The sequence below is a fragment of the Bombus flavifrons genome, chromosome 11, assembly GCF_040668555.2.
Source record: "Bombus flavifrons isolate JBK064 chromosome 11, iyBomFlav1_principal, whole genome shotgun sequence".
NCBI classification, from domain to species: domain Eukaryota; kingdom Metazoa; phylum Arthropoda; class Insecta; order Hymenoptera; family Apidae; genus Bombus; species Bombus flavifrons.
The window spans coordinates 1784490-1801821 of record NC_138452.1 but is presented as its reverse complement, the minus strand read 5'-3'; the positions used below and the strand labels follow the sequence as shown (position 1 = coordinate 1801821).

The window sequence follows — 17332 nt, the reverse complement described above, 5'->3', positions numbered from 1 at the left end:
CCGGATTAGATACAATCGGAGACAAAAATAATTTTATTTTAAATTACGACGTTTGGTGAAAACATTAGTATAAATAGAGTTTTCATTAAATGATACACACGGCTAGTTTAGAGAAAAATATAAATATTAATGTAAATCTCAATTTCAATTATTTACTAAATGATGTATGTGCTATAAAGATATATAATAAATAACGCTTAAGTATCATACTAATACTAGTTCGACCAAACATCATCGATGCCTACTACCACTATCTGTCCATTTATTTCTGTTCCCAAGTGTGCTTCATGATCGCGATAGCAATCATTTCGCTATATGTCAAGCATAATGCATAATTGTGTAATTGCAAAGACGATTAATCGACCATTTTATAACGAAGTAGCATAAAGATCCCGAGTATTCTTCACGGTTGGAGAAGTATTTTTAATGGTAATTTTGTATAACCTATTTTGAGTAACCTTTTTCTATACACGTTACCGCCGCTCGAATTTAGTTTGCGAGATGTTGGCAAAAAATTTCAGTTAACTGTAGATCGAGATTACACTACATTTCGGCGTATGCAGCGGTCTTACATCATAACATATGGATTACTTGATCAATTATTTATTAAATTAATTGATTAACTAGTTATAAGTTTAGAGCACCGGGTTTAGTCTAGATTAAGATAAGGTCGTGATAAAATCAGATTGAAAGTGTATCCTAAAATGAGTTAAAGCTGATCTAAACCTTACCTAAATCTAATTCGAACTAAGTCAAATATATCCCAAACATTAGAAACACGATATATTCTAACTAGCACACTTTCGTGCATAACTTGCAAGGTAAAGGCGAGCGGCAAAAACATATATAGGAAAAAGTTATTCAAAATAGAGTTCTTGGTAACATATTTCAAGGCCATCGAAATCGGCGACCCCTTTTCTGGACAATTACCGTTTCAATTAATAGTCAGACTTTTAACGAGTTTCGTCGAAGACCCCACGGATTTGGTACGTGAAAGAAACTTTAGCGCAGACTTACATACTACTTAAATGCGACGAGAAGCAAAAAAATCAGTGAGTCGTGTACACAGAGACACACGTCTTTTGACGAGGTTGGTCGCCACGCTCGAGCGACGTGCTCGTCGCCGAACCAAAAGGGGACAAAAATACATCGGCGAGTAATTTTAAAGTTGCGCAAACGTCTAGAGGCTTGACATTGTTTCACTCGCATGCGAACGAGCACGGGAAAATATTCTTGAGACGAATGTAAGCGGAGGAAAGTGTGCATAATAGCCGTGGCGTGAAGACGAGACGAAATTATTACCGTGTCCTAGGTAACAAAGAATCCTCACCTCGGCCTTCGTATTTGGAGACGTGGTCGAGGCGAACTGGGTCAGTTACGTGTTTGTGTGCATGTGTGTGTTTCGCAGCTCGCGGTTGCTGCGGGGCGCGTGAATTCAAGACCGTTGCATTGTCAGCACAGAAAGGAATTATATCCCGAGATGAGGTATCGTTTTCCACCACCTTGGAAATCCGTCATAAAAGTTGCCGGAATTAATTGCATTCTGGTAGTTTCTGTTCGAACTGAAGTTCGGTCAGTCCTTATCTAATCGGAAACACCATTGTTTTATAGGGTAATTAAGTAAGGTTAATTCGGGAAGAAGGAAAACTTCGTGGCGTTTCAATTAAAGTAGTAGGCTAATTGAGAGAAGAGAAATTCAGTTCTTTTTTGTATTTGGACCTTGGACTTCTGCTTTCGTACTTTTACTTCTTTTCATTTTTGGTAAAATTTATTTTCAATTAAAAAATGCAATCCTCCTTCCAGAAAACGTTTACGTATAGCCGTACTTGTAGTTTCTGTGTCTTGGAAGATAGCTTTAGTCATGGCGAATCCTCTTTCGTTTAAGTCTTTCTTCTCAGTGTGTTCGCAACGAAGCTTCACCCCTGACATAAACTGTTTTATCTGTTAATTTGAGCAGTCTTTTCAGGAGCAGCTGCCTAGAAAGGATTTACGAAGGATTTTCCAGAATTACGAGTCAGCTCGAGCAGCGATGACAACGATCCTACGTTCGAAAGCCAAGGTGAATGCAACGCACTCTAGCAACGCATCGGCACGCGTATTTTATGCGTGACGTAGGATCGCACTGAATGGACAGCCGCGGCGGAAAGGATGCGGTTAACCTCGCTAGTTTCGTGTTTCCTACGAAGGTGAAACGTTGATGCACACACGTGTGATATTTGCCGCAGATTCGTAGAAATATGCCGCTTCTTTTCGCTCATCGACCACACGACGATTTCTTTACAACGTTTAAAGGAACATCGCGTGAAATACTTTCGGAAATTTAATACCGAATCGTTCCATCTTTCAATCGTTTTAATACGTCTTTGATTTATGTTAATAACCAAAGCAATTTCCAGAAATCGTAACGCGAGGTGAATTAAAGCCGCTCGTGAAACATCATTACCATTTATACTATGGAAGATTTAAAATTGAAAATAGCCCTCCGAACATGAAGATGACTCACGATCTTAATATCGTTCCATGAAAACTCACATAAATTGGATCGTAAAGCAACTTTACTCGAAGATCATTCGTTTTAAGCTAATAGAAGCGAGTTCTTCTTCCCTTGTAACGAGCTACGCAATAGAAAATACATTACTTTGATGAACGATTAGTTCTTTTTTTATATGCGAGACACCGCAAATATTTCATCAGAGTCAATGATTGAAACTTTTTTCTCACTCAAGGAAGAAAAAAGCGATTTGTACGAGCGAGCTTCGACTAAATTCCTTTTCTATCTTTCCTTCTGCAACTGACGGATGATGAGGTGTGCGCGTTTTTCAAACGAAGCCACGGAAGTTAACCATAAAATTATCTTCCAGTCTTCCACACAAATAATTAACGATGAAAATTTTAACGTCCGCACAACATCTCTTTACGGATGTTTATATCGTTGCTCACGGCGGGAAACGTCGCGTACATAGGCAGCGAGATCCTCCTTCGGTACAAGGTAGGTTCTTCCAAGACCAGTTTTTCTTTAATACGGCACGCCAGTCGGCTCTTCATGAAGTAGTTTCTGCTGAACCAGACAATGGACGATGCAGACGAGGCAGCCTCAGGGGGCTCGTATTTCATTGATATTGCATCGTGAATTCCCGACCTAAATCACATTCTGATAGCCAACCAACCCCCTTGCGCTCCATCCTTCTTCCTTCCTCTCCTATTTTTGTCATCCTCTCTCTTTCTCTTACTCCTTTCACTTCTCTTCTCCCTCTATATAGCATGACCATTCTCTCTCTCTCTTTTACCCCTTTTCGCTTTGTGTATCGTATCGCGAAATTATTCACAAGAGAAGCCTCGAGGAAACTCGGAGAACTCGAACCGCCTTCTGCCGTAGGCCTCGTCCCTATTGCATCTGTTTGTAGCCATCTCTCGTGATCGCGTGCTTGAATATCCCATCTGGACCTCTTTACCGGCTCATTATGCATAAATTACGTAGTATGTATTCTACGTGCGATTACCGATGTTTCTTCGTTTCGCATGACAAACCATTTCTTTCGTGTACGTAGCGCGATATCGTTTCATCGTATTACATAACGACAGGTTAGGCTTAGTTTTATACTTATCGAAATTATCAAGCGAATACGTACAATATATCAAGAACAGGAATGGAATTAAATATTAAAGCTGGAAATATATCTTTGATTTGGTTGTTCCTAGAACGTTTATTTAAAAAATTCACATGTACGATTACGAGAAATTATATCGAAATTACATAAGGAGTGAAGAATTTTCATTGAATGGTCCGGATTACTTTTACTTACTCGTTACTTTGCTTGGATGATTGCTTTAGAGTGGAGGAAAAGAGAGGAATCCCATTTTATTCCCATTCCTTCAATTGCTCCCACGTGATTTTCACCGAGTACCCAATCAGATCGAAGCAAACGAAAAGTTTGTTTCCGCCGCACCGGAAGGCGATTAATCTTCGTCCCTGTCGAATTAATAATTCATTCCGAACCGCCCTTAGACTTTGACGATTAATCGTCTTCCCGTTTCGACTTCCTCTTCCTCTTCTCTTCCGTATTCTTCCTGGCCATCGTTTTATCTCGCGGAGAAATTATGCACGAGGCTTCGAGGAAATTTAAGACATAAGAAGAAACCGTTTCCGACCTATCCTACTTGAGAGAGGGAAACAGATAGACTACGCGTTTAATATTATTCAAATGTTACGAAATAACCAGCAGACTGTCCCCTGTTTAAATGAATACTTTGATAAAGTATCTCGCCTATCTTTTAACCACGAATTATCTATGCGCTAAGTTGTTTTCATTTCACCTCCGGTTTCTTTCATTTTTTTCTCTGTCCTCTGTCGAGCCAAGGAATTATTCGAGCAAAGAACTTAGGGAAAGGTGGAGCGAGAATTCTTTTATCGCAGCATCTGTTTCGAGCCTATTTTATGCGAAGAACTGTTATAGGCTGCACAATTCATTGATCGAAATAATTCATCTCACAAAGCCTCTTTAGTCGTTGGATCATGGAAGGCAATGAATAATCGAATTGCTTTTTCCTTTCAGCTATTATTCAATGATTTTATACAGCGATACTGTTCAATTTGTATGTTCTATGTCGATCGTTTCTTCTCGATACGTTTAAATCAGAAGACGTCGATAAAGATAGACTCGTACAAGTCTGTATTAATTCTATAAAAATGGAAGGAAATCGAACATATTTCTTCTTTCTGATTTTCTTAACCAATTAGTTTGGAATTAAAAAGACAATGATAATTTGAAGTCATCATTGCCGTTATTAAATTTAATGATTAATAAACAGAATAATATTTAAATTCATCTTACGTTTCCATTTCGTCGTCTTGAATGAAAAAGGCATTTGATAGTTTGATTTCATTTTCACCGTTCTTAAATTTAATCATTAATAAACAGAATAATGTTCAATTTCATTCTACGTCTCGTCGTCCCAAGTTAATTAAGCGCAAGATGGAAGAAAAGATTCTCGGCTCCGTTCAATTTTTATCAAAGCCGTAATATTCTGTCCTTATTACGAGGTAGGTGACTGCAAAGGGAAAGTGGAGAATCGTCTGAGCGACGACGACGATGCCGTCAGTTTGTAGACATTTTTGATCCGTCGTGCTGACGCGCAGGAAGTTAATTAGTGTCGAGTCACCCTCTCTCTTGTAGCCGTTCTACGGCGAAAATTGTTTTCCAATATGAAAGATCGATGACCTCGTGTTTTTACGCCAGACTATCATGCGTATATAACTTCGTTGACGCCGTTAAAAAGGAAAACGAACACTTTCGTTCAGCATTCATCGGCAGGATTTCACCGATCGTGAAGTTTCACCGTCGTCCAAGTAAGATTTTTCCCCACTTTTTCACCGATAAACGCAAACGTTGTGAAATTCTATTTAGATTAGCCATCACATCCTAAACCGTTTTCATCGCAGTTTACGATGGCGAGATTCAAAATCCCGGGCTTTCCAGTTCACTAATAAAATTCATGGCACAACGTAAATTGTTGGAATAAACAGCTTAGCGGTGGCAGAGTGTCTGTGTTCGGTTAATCGTATACAAAATAAGGAAATGACTCGAATGAAATTTTATAAGCGGCTCCTGTAGCGTGTACACGCTCGCCATCGCAACATTTGCATTCTACATGCAAGGAAAATTCATCACGAAGTTTCCATTGGCAATTAATCAAACGAAATTTACGTGAAAGCTAACTAATAGAGTTACCATTAAATAAATAGCCTCGTATTAGATTCGTGCAAATGAAATATTGTTCCTCCAGAGTGTAAACTTCCACGAACCATTAATTAGATTTTGTTCTATCGTCAATTATCAAGCACATTACAGAAGAAGAAATTTCCTATAAATAACATATATTGAACGTTAAGGAGATTTATTAACTCCGTTATTGTCCACCGTGAATAATCGAAATGTTCGCCTGACTCTCCTGTGTGAAATTAAATTTGGAACAAGTGTCATTGAGGCTGCTGGAGACATAAATTTATTAAATGTAGAAGCTGCAACAGCATCGTCCGCGGGATTCTTTTATTCAAGGAAGATAATAGTTACAAATCCAGGATAATGAAGTTATGTATGCATTGAGAAAGCGCATTAAATGGTACAGAAACGATCTTTGTTAAATACACGATGTCTTAAAGAAACTAAGCGCGATTAAAATTTAATTCGAAGAGACATTTAATTGCGCATTAACCTGATAACTTAGAGTTCGTATTCTTGCTCGTTAGCATAACTTCTTTGCTGCTTCAAATCGTGAAACAACTCGATTAATTTAGCCAACGTGTCCGACTGTAAGTTTCCAAGGTTTGAACTGGAAAGAATTTCGTATTTCGCCACGGTAGCAAACGTTTATCGATCGTGACGGAAATACTAGCCAGGAATCACGAGCACCGAACGGTTCTCGGTCCTGTTCTTTTCCCTTGGCAAAAATGTAACGCGCGCCGGGTATAATTACCTTGCGTGACGAACAGCAACGAAAACGCGGCGAGGTTTCGCGAAATTTATAACACAAGGCGCGAGCTCTGCTCGCGATCTTTGTGAAACGTAAAATATCGCGTTACGATAGGAGGACGAATGCAGAAATTTAATAATGTACACGCAAGGTAAGTACTAACTTTGTATGCACCCTTTTTCGATAGCGCAATAGCCTCACGACTCGGACATCCGATATGTATTTAACTTTTTGTTTGCACGTTTCACGTGCGCAATGTGTGCAGGTATGTTATAATCGAAATAAAACTTTATGGACGAACGTATAAAAAGTTAATGCTTTTCTTTAAAGGTTTCGCTCGTTAATTCATACGTACGTATGAAATAATGATGTTGGTAAAAAAAAAGAAACATTCACTGCGATACAAAGCGCGATATGCGTATTTTCGAAACACTTAACATTACAAGCGTGTAATTAAAAAAATGCAAATAAAACACGCATTACAGAAAAATGTGTACATAAATTCGAGTACTGTTACTGGAATGCCGAATATGTTTGACATCACTAACGAACGAATGACTTTATATTCAGAAATTCATACAATCATCTTTGATTTCTGTAAATAGACGTACGATATACTATGATTTATCTACTCGAACCATTCTCAAACAAGAAATATCTCTTTCGGTACATATTACATACCTACGACTTTACGAAGTTTGATGACTCAAAAAAGAATGCGGTAGAACATGCTAGTGAACCTACACGTTTTATTTTATAGATAACCTGTATATTTCTTAGTCATGTCAACCATTGAAATATGCATTCCTCACTCGATAAGGAAAAAAAGTATGTACAAAAGGTTCTTAAGCTCTTACTTGTTGGTCTTGGCCCGAGCCATGTTGTCCCAGCTACGAACAGGGCTGTTCAGCTTGCTAAAGGACAATTCCCTCGATAAATAAGCAGAACAGTGCCAGCTGTGCCTCCAGAAGATACTTCCGCTCACCCTTTCACGATTCTTCAGCGACGACACCACACCTTTTTCACTCATTTCACTCGGCGTTGACGATAATTTACCTCGTCAAATATGATTCACACGTGCACACTTTGGCCGCATCGCATTATTTCGATAGTTAACGAGCAACATACGTTTCCGGAAAAAATATCGTTTCCTGCTGCGTCCGAGTTTGACAATAACCTCGTGCTCACATTTTGACGTTCATCGATCTATCGAAGTCGTTACACATATTCGCGAAACTACATACTCAGACACGTTCATGGAACTGGGTTTGTTTTTTTTCTTTTTTATCTGGCTCGGCGTATTATTGATCGGGGCCGTTATCAATCACGGGAAACTCGTGTTACAAACTCTACATTTTTATCACGCTTCACGGAATCACAGCTATTCGTTGTTATCGCGAATTTCAACCAGCGTCGAGATGTTTTCACATTCGCTTCGCATCTGTATAGGAAACAGAGAGAAGAAAAGAAACAAAATTGGTGAACGTATCCGAAAAGGAAATGATTACGACAAAGTTCGGTGATCGAATCCGGAGTACAACGTACCATCTACGTACCAAAAGTTTTACCAAGTTTCTGGAATTTCTCTACGTGACCGGTTTCACGTACAGTCGACATTCAAGGTACAACCTGCGTGGTTCAACTGAACGTCTATCGCAAGCTGTACGTCTTCGTTCAATAAAACATGTCAGGTGAATTCTTAACATTTCACTAATCGTAAGATATGAGTTCGAACTTCAGAATTTTGCGTTATTATTTACTTACGCGTTAATTTGTAAATAAATGAAATATTAATTAGAAACATTTACAAATTAGAGGTTTAGTGGAAAAATAGTACAAGCGATATAATACTTTTAACTTTAAATGCAAATGCAACAGATTAAGTTAAACTTTAAGAGAGAAATCTATATGTTCTCTCACACTAAAACATGTTGATATACATATTCTAAAATCCTCTAGACAAATCATTCATTGTACTTATTCTTTTAATATTTTTAGAAAAGAATGAACTCGTATCACTTTTCCACCAAGATCCTTGTATGTTTTGCAACTAAAAAGAAAAGATATTCGATCATTCTATCCTATAGATTTCGCAGAAATTCTTAGCGATTTTATCGAGGATACCTAGGCTTCTACGTCGCGACAGATTTTACATTTTTAACGCTTCTTCGAGGTTCAAGGCTCACGCTCTTGTGACCGTTTTGATACACGGGAAAGCGTCCAGTGTTTCCCGATTGTTTTCAACGGTTCTCGACTATTTTCTACAAAGTTAATGGGATTTCTCGAACCAGATTTCTGATATTCGCGATATGATGGAACAGTCAGCGTGGAAAATCGAAGTCGACGTTAAACCAAAGAAGAGCGACCGAACCGCAGATCGATCGTAGACAGACAACGTCTGCTTCCGATCGAAAATTGTTAAGCTTCCGGTTAATTCAACGGAATTTCAAATGATTCTCAGGACGATCGACAGACCACGGTACATCTCTGGTCGATATTCTCGAATCTTGGAATTCCGTGCGAAACGAGTTTCACTCTTAATTAACAGAACACTAATACGAAATCGCTGACTAGAAACTCCAACTTGACATTTTCCCGATAATTAAGTGTTTTAGTTATCAAATGATGACGTGGCAACTTGATCGCAGAATGATTCATATCAACAGACACGATGAATTTTCAGGAATTTCTTGAAAGTTACAACAATTAGAGAAAAATTGATTCTGCTCACGTGAAAGAATTGCAGATGAAGAATCAGACACGAAGAGTATGTAAGTAGTGTTCTTTCGTCGATTCTTTCTGTCTTTCTTTATGATCTGACTAACGTTCGACGAATTCTCAGGATTCAGCTAAGCGGAAGATGCGAAAGACGAGCCACGGATGTGTTCGATCCGAGGGCGAGGACGAAGGTGAACAGGTTTGCAGCGAGAATCTCACGAGTGCAGGTCCACGCGAAACGACCTACTCCGCTACCGATGGACCTGCAAACATATTTTTGACCGTTCAAGGACGGTCGTTCCTGAGAGTATCATCCTATGTGTGCGCGAAACCAATCCTCCTTTTTCGCGAAAATCAGTCGCGTTCGTGTTTGTTTCCTTGAATTTCCTTCGTTAGCGAATTCGTCAAATTGGCAAAGCAAACAATCAAACGAAAAGCAAAATTTCGCATTGTACAATCGGAATGAAATTAAGGATGATAAAATTCAACGAATGATATACGGTTGTTAAAGATCCAAAAGTATAAATTTGATATGATATTCTGGCACGTTTATACAAACGACCTAGTAGATATCGATTGGTTCATTAATTATGTAATAACGCGCTACGAAACGGGGCATCAGATGATGCACTCTTACGACCAAAAAAGCAATGCGATAAAATAATAAAAAGCTGCTCCAAAACACACGCGACCTGGTGAGGTGATAAATCAATACGCCACACGTACCGGTAACTATGTACTATGTACATTTACAATCATGGAAACTTCCTGGCCAAACAATACTTCAATAACGTTCTGATCAAACGAGACGAAAAAATAAATTCATGTTACTCACCGGTAAGAACGCAACATTGCGTCGCCAAGATTCGATCACCGTTGTTGATTCATGTTTAAAAAGAGCTTTTATCGCGTCCATCGTGAACCGGTACGACTCGATTCGTGCGCCGGTGGACGTTTACGGAAGAAGAAAAAGAAAAAAGATTAAATAGAAACCGTAACATACCGCATCAAGAATTTCTGATTTCTAGGGTGGCTGGTAAACAAAATGCGCGCGAAGGGATGCGCAGAGAGGCGAAGAGGAACACGTTGATATGAGCGATAAGCGAACGTAACAGAACACAACATGTAGACGAGACGACAGCGCGCGGTGTACTGGCATCTCGATCGCAGCGCCGCGCCAATACACCGGCGCGTTGTGATGCGCCGTGGCAACCACTTGGTTCGAGCCGGTTCTCTAACCCAATGTACCGGCGGCCACTTGTTCCCTGCATAGAAACACCATGCATATTCGAACTGCTGCGCGTGACCATCTCGATAAAATACAATATATGTGTTTTGTAGGTACGACTTTATATTCGATCCCTCGGCGAAAATAAAATTCCTTACAAATACGTAAATACTTCCTTAAACTTTTTATAGCGTAAAAATATTAATTGTTATATTTTTCGTTGATTAAACGATTTTACGCTTTTGAAACGTGAAAGCGAAAACAGTCGTGAAAATGAATTCTATTAACACGTTAACTGTAGAACGTAAGTCGCGTTTTCGTTCAGTGTGACTGAAATTTCTTTTTTCTTCACACGTTGAATGTCGATGACGCCAACGTAGCGTCACCTCCTTCCGAGTAAGATCGGTACCAGACTACCGACACCGTCGTGAAATTACCTAAACTCAACGTGATAATGTATATTTCCTGATCATTTCCAACCATATTGGATCTTCTGTCAAAACACAAAATTTCTAAAGTTTGTCGAAAATATAAAAGAATTGTTTTTATATCACATTGTTGCGTCGTTATGAGTGAATTAATTGCATGTTAAAGTTTGTGTTAAAACGTTACATGCGTGAAATATTTGTTTGAAACAAACGTCTTTGCTCTGAAAGAAGAGTGAAACGAGAATAGAACGTAAAAATTCGCGAGTCGCAACAGAGTTAAAAGTTGATAAGACCAGTTGATTCGCGAGAGTACGGATTTATAAAATATAAGTCAGATGTTTTCCCGACACGCTGGAATTAAATATCTACGATATTTGAGTCACGAGACTCGATGGCGTGGAACTCCGACACGTGAGTCGACATACACGACGATTCACGACGACTCCTACGTACAAAAGTTCGATACCAATAACTCTGGATATGTAGGATGCAGGCAAAAGTAACCTCGGGCTCGTAGGATTCGATATAATCGACTCATAGGTTCGAGAAATCAGGGATTGTAGAAAGTCCTGGAGAGTTTAAGACTCTGAAACAATAAAAGCTCTCGAGTAGTTTAAGCAACGGATAATCCCTATAAACAAACTTTGATGCATACGTGTGGAGAATGCCGAATCTACGGTGTTGTGGAATCATTAAATCTACTGGAATTTAGGAGTTTTGAAATTACTGGAACATTCGGCACCCACGGGTTTCTGAGATCCTCGAGAACATAGAGATTCGTAAAAGCTTAAAGGATCATAGGGCCTTGAGGCTTGGGTTAGGTTCTTGATTACTTTTACAACCTCAAAATCTTTAAGAATTCAGCGATCGTCGAGATTCAGGAACCTTGACTTTGAACCCAAGCGTCGACTTTGAGGTCTTGGTAACCTTGGTGTCATGGAGATTCTGAAACATGGACGATCCTGACGTTATGGGAATTCTAGGGCTATGGCAGTTCTGGCGTCAGAGGAACGTGACGCTTGTATCGATCTTGGTGTTATGGAAACTTCAGCTATATGTTAATTCCCTGGACGTCACGGAGATCCTGGTATCTTCACAACCCTGACACCTGGAAGGATCTCGAAATCTCGGTAACTGTGGAGAGTCACAGAGATGTAAAAATTTCAGGAATCTTCGAATGTTGGCGATTCTGGCATTCTTGAGAAGATCGAATCTTGAAAAAAAGTTCACAACTAAATTCTCTGAAACTCGTGGTATCACGATATTTTTTTTATACACCGAAATTCTAAATTTTTAGATTTTTCAAACTATTCCTCGCTTTTGGAATATACTGTCAACTCAAACGTGTTCAGAGTTATATGGATATAACCTCGCTCGTTTGAAAGAGAAGCGTATTAAATCTCACAAGTTCCGGGTCGGTTGCGTTCTTTTTTTTTCCACATCCACTGTTCTCGATATCGACTTTTGCGCGTTTGGGGTCGAATCCTTTGCATTTTACGTGCCCGAAAACCTCTGTATCAAGTCTCACGTGTTCCCGCATGATACAGAGCTCGGAACAGCCATTGTTAGTGTCGTATTCGCAAGCTTATAAATCCGATATTTTGACAAATAACAATTCCTATATTCGAAATTCGCTGCTGTAGTACATTCGTGTCCTCGTACTTTCTACTATCACTTTAATCATAGTCATTCACGAAGACGCACGAGATATGTGAATAATGGAGTCAGAATCTCGAAAACCCAAAGAGATATCCTGTTGTTTTAGCCTGACTTTTTTTCCATCATTTCCCACCGGTAAAAAAAAAGGAGTCTAGAAGCACACAATGCCATTTTTATCTGCCTTCCTGGCGACTTCATTTTATCCTCCCAGTTTTTACGAGACCGACGGTTCTCAGGAATCGCTGGCTTTTTTTTCTTCATTTTCCTCTTGTTTATTTTCTTCTGGGCTGTGTTGAACTTTCTTTATCGTTGGCAAATTGAGCTAGATTTTGAGGATCTCGTTTCGTAGCGTCTTAATTCCGCCATTCAGATCATATCGCGAGGAACTTTCCAACTCGGAGCAGCTTGTGGTATTACTTTGATATCGATGATAACGATGACAGAGTTGTGAAACACGAACGAACGATCTTCTTTTCAAACGAGAAACTTTAAATATCCAGTTATATGAGGATAGTTATACAAAACTAATATTAATTGGAAGTAGATTGATTAAACTTTGTCGCTTGACAAACTCGATATTTTACTAAATTGAGAAAAAAGTACACAGATATTCCTAATTGTACTTCAATGCTAAAAATAGACATATCTATATATTCTATAATCAGATACGAATATAATCTCTATAATTTACAATTTATTTAGGTATATAGATATTCTGTTTTTGGATAAGTTCTCGATTATTAATAGCAGTATCTAAAAAACCTTCTAATTGCAGGCTCGAGATCTTAACGATTTCGATGAAGAAATCGCAGAAGTATCGATAACAATTACGTGCTTGCGTTCGATTAGTAATGATTTGAGTAATTTTTATCGCGGCCCTGCCGATTAATCACGCCCGTATTCGATAGATTCAATCAGGCTTATGAATCACGATTTGTAATGCTTACTATTACATATTACATAGTCGTTCCTTATCACATACTATGTTCGAATAGTTCAATTCCTCGTTTGAGATCTGCTTCGCAACGCGCTGTTTTGTCTAACCTTCTATCCTTTGGATAGAATAAAATCGATCAAATACAGAGGCGCGCGATCAATTTTGCAATCTTCTGCACATATGTATCATTGGTCTACTGTCTGGAGAAGAAAGATTTGTAAAGAATTCGTCGTGAAATCGATGCAATTTATTGAACTCAATCATCGAATTATCGATCGGTGATTAATCACGAAGGTTTCAATCAAGAAACCTCGCGTTAAAACACCGTGTCTTGTAGAAGCGGAGATTAGATCAGCGCATACTTTCTGTGTATCGTAATACAGCTAAAGCCAGGTCCTAGCGTTCAAGCTGGTAGAACAAAGGCGCGTAACGATCATTACATTCGGTCGTTAATATCAAACGTCTGCACCAGGTATGCGTGTGTAGGCGCTACCGAATGCATCACGACTTGCAATTTGCATTCAAGACCGTTTCAAACTGATCCCTGTTTCGAGCCATATATATCATGTTAACGACATTTACGTCGGCTCGATATACCGTGCTTTTGAGCAACTCATTATTTACGCTTTAATCAATTGCTTGCTCGATTTTTCGTCCATACCAAGATATAAGCGTTTTTCCTGTTACCTCTGCCGTTAATTATGAAAAAATTATATTCTGTTATGCTTCAAAGGCTGTGAACGATGACAGTAAATAGTTTAATATAATGATTCTCGTCTCAACATTTTCGCTGGTCAAGTCAGCGTTCCCCTCAGAAAAGATCAATTGAAATGCTCCGCTATTTTTCAATGGCCAATATACGTTTCCTCGTGATCGACTCCCAAAAGAGTCGATCCTTAAACTTTCCCAAACTCATCCACGAACGATGAAGGCGTTCGAGTGAATCGATGAATACCCTAAACCGTATTCACCAATCCCTTTTGTGTCCGACTCCACTCGAACTGATTCGCAAAACGTTCCGGTTCCATCTATTTTTCCAGGCTCGTTGATTTATGAAGCACCAAAAGGATTCGTTTACGACAAACAGGACTCGTTTACCTTTAACTGCAACTATAACGCGATATGCGCGTTAAAATAAGTGTTAAATAAATCCAGCCGTGCCCGTCGGTGAAGTTTAATTACTCGAGACCGTCCGCGTTCGAGCCGCTTCAAAATCCAATTCCATCTCCGTAGAATTCTAATTATCGTGCGTGTAATTTATTTTATGGGCCCGCCGTATAAATTTTACGCGCTCAGGCGCATCTGTTTGAAACTTGTCAAACGTTACGCCGCTCGATATTATACAGAAACTCTGTGAAATTTCCGCGGAGAAGATGAGAGCAAGTAGGAGAGAGAAAAAGCGACGAGATAGAAGGAGAGAGGGCGGGAAGGAGAGAGAGAGAGGGAGAGCGAGCGAGAGAGAGAGAGAGAGAGAGAGAGCAAGAGGAGAGAATCCAGCCCTTTCTCGTCTTCGACGCCATGTTACACGCGAGTGATCCGAATATCACGGCCGAGTGTGTTCTATTCGCCTAGTACCTCGTAATTTATGTTCACAATCAGACCAGCATCCATCGCGGAGTACATGCATCGGTGCAAACAGACCAAACGAACATGTACAAAGTGACACTGGCACCATCTCAGAAGTCACTACACAGATAATGCTTTGGGACAAATGCTATGCGACAACGCTTTGACTTTGATATTGATCAAGCTTGTCTATCGAATGACATCGCCACGAGGAACTAGTTTATGAAAATAATCAACTGCAATGTTACAGTGATTGCGCTTTTTAAAGATCCTCCTAGTGTAAATATAATTTACGTTTAACGATGCCATCTTTGGCGGTCAAGTGCTGAATACGATAGCGAATCACGGAGATATATAAGCAAATTATTGAGGAAATTGATGTTAGTGTTTCTTTGTTCCCTAGCTCCGTGTGACCATGGATTCTGCGAGGTATGGACAATATTTTAGCGCTACTAAAAAATTTAATGCGCGGCTGTAAAAGCATTTATTGGATTATTAAGCATTTTATAACTTCAGAATAAAGCATTATTCGATTGAATGACTTTCAATCGAATGACTTCGAATAACCTTCGAATAACTTCAATAATCTCAAACAATCCTCAAACGTCTTCAGTACTCTTTCAATAATCTCAATGATCATATTTTTATGATAACCTCTCAACTGACATAATATTTTCTTTTCCATTGAACTTCGATACGCTTTACCATTGAAGCGGTTCTGCTGTGTTTAAATTAAAAAAACTATTGCCACACATACTTTTATTTTTTTCCTTTACGTGCGCAAGAAGTCAATAAAGCAATATTGCATATGAGTAATACGAGGAGCAACGTTAAAACGGTCATTGAACAATTCCAGAGGCTTGGAAGTGAATTATTTTCTTGCCGTAACGGATTCAACGAGATGCGTAATTACAACCGCGCATATTTTACGAATTCGTACCGACATCCCCAGGAATTCCCGTTATTAATCCAGCTCATTATATGATACACTAACGTAGGAGTACTATATGACGTATTTATGGGACCCATAGAGACAACGTCGGGATTAAGCACAATTAATTGCTCTTTCTGAAGTATAAACGCCCAAGTAATATATTTTATATAGATACCTAGCTGTATAAAAAATGAAAGATACGTGGATGAATTTTGAACGTTTAAAGTTTGGTATTTTACAACCTATTTTTACGAAGAATTAATTTTAAATGTATGTTTATGTCTTTGTCCTTGTTGCATTCCGTATGGCGTATCATGGATTTATACATTTTTTTTAGTACAATACTAAACACGAAACCAAGGATGTGACATATGCATCAACCATCAACATTTTATCCGCGGACCTCGAAACTTTAAAGCCTCATAACGCCATGAAAAATGGGTACGGTCGATGCAAAATAAAAAGCGTCGCCAAGACGAGAGCGTCAATATAGCCATGCAAATAGCTTTATACGCGTCCTTATCGCAATGCACTTGTACGTAACAACGGTTCTTGGTGCCGGACCAAGATACACATGTAAATTTCATTCTGTCAACTTTGCTCAAGAATGAAAATTACTCGCGTCTCCATAATACCGTCTGAGAGCCAGCCTGGAATTTTGGAAAAGGATAAATTTTTACCTTGCAAAAATCTTTACCTTGGCAGAAAGTAAAATATTTTGCAGTATTTTATATTTGATTTTAGGCATTGATCTTGAATAATATTATTTAAATTTTATGAAGATCAGGCGTCGAATTTTGTTGTCATTCTAAGCAAATTATATTGCGATCGAATTATATTGCAATTAAATATTGTTAATCGATGAAATGATAAGAAAAAATATATGTTGAACGACATTTTGCAAGTATCGTTTTTGACAATACACGCGGCGGTATTTTAGCAGCTAGAAATGCAAGTTTCTGGAAGCAACACATGGAATAGGTGTCCTAAGTTTTGTTGGTCCTGTAAAGTTTCACGCGGATAACGCCGGCGCAGAAATGAATAATTAACGAAACAGAACGGAGCAACGTCTGAGTTGAAAGTTAGTCAACCGTGGCCTGTCGTTCCTGAGGTGAAGATCTCCGGTGCAGGGTCACTAATTACATCCAATTGTAACTCTATTTCTTTCTCCAGTTGTAGCGCTTAATTCAATAAGAAAGATCATGCGTTCCGCAAGAGGACCGACGTTTATTTTATAACGCACAATTCGCTTTTAAAATATTTATTTCTTGCTGGTGAATTTTAATCGACCGTTCTAATTTCTCATGCTCTTTGTTTAAAATCAATTGCGGAGCAAAGCAATTACCAACCAATACTCGCCATTGTATACTTCAGATAGGCAACCTAATAAC

General features: G+C 38.9%; 1 protein-coding gene and 1 long non-coding RNA gene across 6 annotated transcripts in view; one reads left to right on the top strand and one right to left on the bottom strand.

Annotated features, from left to right (window-relative positions):
- The window catches only part of RhoGEF3 (Rho guanine nucleotide exchange factor 3), a 132942-nt gene that overhangs the window by 57745 nt on the left and 57865 nt on the right, over positions 1 to 17332 (bottom strand). The gene's annotated exons all lie outside the window — the stretch shown is intronic.
- LOC138184683 (uncharacterized) lies at positions 1556 to 2648 on the top strand. 2 transcript variants are annotated; one of them, XR_011174377.1, is made up of 2 exons: positions 1556 to 1612; positions 1958 to 2648. It is a non-coding gene; the product is annotated as an uncharacterized LOC138184683 (long non-coding RNA). The 2 variants fall into 2 exon arrangements; XR_011174376.1 differs by having other exon boundaries at positions 1563 to 1761.